Here is a 4,027-nt window from a genome sequence, read left to right as displayed (position 1 = left end):
GAGGGCGAGGGGGAGGGGGAGGGTCAGGGCAGCGGCGGCGGCGGTGGTGGATCGAGAGGGAGAGGGAACTGGCGAGGGGGAGAGGGAAAGGGGGGATCGGGCGAAGGGGGAGAGGGAAGGGGGATCGGGCACAATACTAATGGCGCACCTCACCGTGGCGCGCCATTAGCATGTCCATACTAATGGCGCACCTCACCGTGGTGCGCCATTAGTATTTTTTTATTTCAACTCGAGCCAACAGGTTATGTACCACCAGAACTGATCCACATGAAGTCCCCTCTACTAGCTCGACTGGTTAGCAGCCAGTTCTCACACCAGGAGGTCCTGGGTTCGACTCCCAGGCTCCATAAATTTTTTTTTAGCATTTAAAAAGCTGTTTCATACTTATTTGTGTTTAAATATGTTCAAACTTGTTTAAATAATAACAGTAATATTTTTTTATAAGACAGTAGCATTTAAAAAGTTGTTTGATACTTATTTTTTTATAAGACGGTGCGCGGGGTGCGGGGGGTCGGCGGCGGCGGTTGAGTAGGGGAATCGAGGGTGCGGGGGGTCGGCGGCGGCGGCCGGTGGACTGGGGGGGGGTGCTCGGCGGCGAGGGGGACCGGATCTGGCGAGGTGGGATAGCGATCGAGATGGAGGGGGCCGGGATCGAGATCGAGTGTCCATGAAATTTAAAAATATTCATGATAGTTCAAAAAGTACCCATGAAATACAATCGAGAAATGAAGGCTACGATTTAAATACAATCGATCTTAGCTAGCTATCTGTTCACAATCTTCTTGCCCTTCTTTTTCGCATATGGAGTTCTTCTGTGGAATGGACGTCCTTTAGGTAGGGTGGTCCTGCTTCTTCTTGTGGTGTATGCTGCTACTTCATCATCGTCGTCATGTTCGATCCTCGCGTCGCCGTACTTGTTGAAGTCTTTCTCATTGGCTACTCCATCCATTCCGATGATCTTCCTTTTGCCTCTCCTCACGACAACACGACTGGGCTTTGGCGGGTCGGTAATGAAGAAGCATTGGTCCACTTCGGAAGCCAGTACCCATGGCTCATTTTTCGCGGTGACGTTTGCGCCCGCGGTCTTGGATTTGGCTTCGGGTATAACGATGGTGGTGAAATACCGGTCTTCTTTTATGACGCTCTTGGCCCATCTAACACGGAACATCGGGACCTTCTCTCCAGCGTAGCTCAGCTCCCAGATCTCCTCGATCCTTCCGTAGTATCTGTCCTTGTTGTTACCGGTGTAGGATTCCATCGTTACCCCGGAGTTCTGATAACCATCGCTCTTCATGTCCTTGGCCTCGGTGTAGAATGTGTAGCCGTTGATATCGTACGCCTCATAGGTCATCAGGTTGTGCTCGGCGCCCTGTGACAAGGCGAATATGAGTTGTTCTTCCGCGGAAGAATCCTCATGTAAAGGGTACGACAGAAGCTTCTGCTTGAACCAACGCGTGAAACATGAGTTGTGCTCTTTGAGTATATCTCCGTCCGTCCTCTGTTGGCCTCGGTCATTGTACGTCTTCTTAATAAAGGTTTTGTGCTCTACCACCCAAGGATCGACCACGTCTATGTGTTGTAGCGCGACTAGGTTTGCTCTTTCAAAGTCGGTGAGTCGACCCTCGAAGTCGACATGCATTTCGCGGCGACCCTCACGGTGACCCCATCCAGCGAGCCTGCCGAGGTGCCTGTTGACAGGCAGACCAACGGGGTTCTCGATGCCTAGATAATTCGTGCAGTAGCAGATGCACTCTTCGGTCAGAAAGCCCCTGGCTATGCTTCCTTCTGGACGTGACATGTTGCGAACGTATCCTTTGATGACACCATTCATCCTTTCGAACGGCATCATGCTGTGCAGGAACGTCGGCCCGAGTTGGATGATATCCTCCACTATATGGACCAGCAGATGCACCATAACGTCGAAGAATGCGGGCGGGAAGTACATCTCAAGATCGCATAGTATCACCATGATCTCTTCCTGTAGCCTTCTGAGTTGCCTCACGCCAATCGAGTTCCGAGAGATGACGTCGAAGTAGTTGCATAGGCCAAATAGCGTTTCACGGACGTGCGCGTCCATGATCCCACAGATTGCAACTGGAAGTATCTGCGTCATCAGCACGTGACAGTCGTGAGACTTCATCCCGTTGAACTTCTGCTTCGCTGGGTCTAGGTATCTGCTTATCTTCCCTGCGTAACCGTAAGGAAGTTTTACTCCTAGGAGGCAGGTGAAAAACTGCTCGATCTCCTCCTGACTTAGAGTGAAGCATGCGGGAGGGTAGTCATTTCCGGTCTTCTTGGCCTTTTTGCCTTTGCGACGACTTTCTGTGTCCTGCTTCGCCTCATCATCATCATCATCATCATCATCATCATCATCATCATCATCACATATAGCGTGAAGCTCCTGCCTGATGCCCATTGATTTCAAGTCTGCCCTTGCTATCGGCCCATCTTTGGTCCTCTCTGGCATGTTGAGCAGCGTACCAAGCAGACTCTCGCACACGTTCTTCGTGATATGCATGACATCAAGGCTGTGAGGCACACGGTGGATCTTCCAGTACGGCAAGTCCCAGAAAACAGACCTCGTTTTCCATACCTTCAGCAGCGGCTCTGGCGCCTTTCGCTTCTTTCCCGGCTCTGGCGCCTTTTGCTTCTTTCCCGGCAGTGGGCAGTCTTTCCAATTTTTCAACAGCTTGTCTATTTCCTCGCCGCTCCTCGTACACGGGCGTTTTCGGGGTTCGGTTTCACCATCGAACAGATCCTTGCGTTTCCTCCACAGGTCATCGTCGCGAAGCCACCTTCGATGTCCCATGAACACGGTTTTCGAAGACCCGAGATCTTTATCTAGCTGGCGATACGTTGTGTCATCCATGCAGCTTACGCATCCAGAAAATCCGTGGACTACCTGCCCCGCAAGATATCCGTAACCGAGATAGTCGTGCACCGTCGTGAGCAGTGCGGCTCTCATAGGGAAATATTCTTTCTCTACGGCGTCCCACGTATTGGCTGGCGTTTTCCACAGCGTGTCAAGCTCCTCTTTCAGCAGCCCCAGATATAGATTGATGTCGTTCCCTGGTTGTTTCGGCCCTTCAATTAGCATACTCATGTGAATGTACTTCCTCTTCATGCACAACCAGGGGGTAAGGTTGTACATCCACACAAACACAGGCCAGGTGCTATGTGTGCTTCTCTGGCTTCCAAACGGATTGACTCCATCGGTGCTCGCGCCCAGCACGATGTTCCTTGGATCGTTCCCAAATTCTGGGTATTCAAAGTTCAATGCTTGCCACTGGCTTGCATCCTTAGGGTGACTCAGCATCTTGTCTTTTTTATCTATCTCCGGATCATTTGCGTCATCTTCTCGCTTCTTCTCTCCCTATCTGCGTGCCAACGCAGGAGCTTTGCTGCCTTAGGATCCGCGAAATACCGCTGCAGATGAGGAGTGATCGGAAAGTACCACACCACTTTTCGAGGAGCTTTCTTCCTCTTCTTGTATCGAGTGACACCGCACACCGGACATATTGTAGACTCCGCGTGCTCGTCCCGATAAATGATGCAATTATTCATGCACACATGGTATTTCACGTGCGGTAAATCCAGAGGACACACGATTTTCTTCGCCTCCTCCAAAGTGGTCGGGCACTTGTTCCCCTTGGGAAGACGTTCGTGCCAGAATGACATGTTCTTGTCGAAGCATGCGTCGGTCATTTTGTGTTTTACCTTCATCTCCAGAGCCATGAGCGTTACTTTCAGGCGGGTATCCTCGGGCCTGCATCCTTCATACAACGGAGTAACCGCGTCTAAGTCAAGTTGATCCATCTTGGCTTTCTCTCGGGCGGCAGCTCTTGCATTATCCGTCTGCTTGAGAAGCAGCTCTTGAATATGAGGGTCCTGCACCCAGCCCATCGATGGTCCAACGTCGTCTGCTGCGCCGGCATCATCATCATGTCCTGCATCTTCTACATGATGACTGTGTACAGCATCACCGTCGTGATCATCTCCTGGGGATTCTTCGTCTTCTCGCCCCCCC

The sequence above is a fragment of the Triticum dicoccoides genome, chromosome 3A (genome assembly GCF_002162155.2).
Source record: "Triticum dicoccoides isolate Atlit2015 ecotype Zavitan chromosome 3A, WEW_v2.0, whole genome shotgun sequence".
Classification (NCBI taxonomy): Eukaryota; Viridiplantae; Streptophyta; class Magnoliopsida; order Poales; family Poaceae; genus Triticum; species Triticum dicoccoides.
This window is presented reverse-complemented; position numbering follows the sequence as displayed.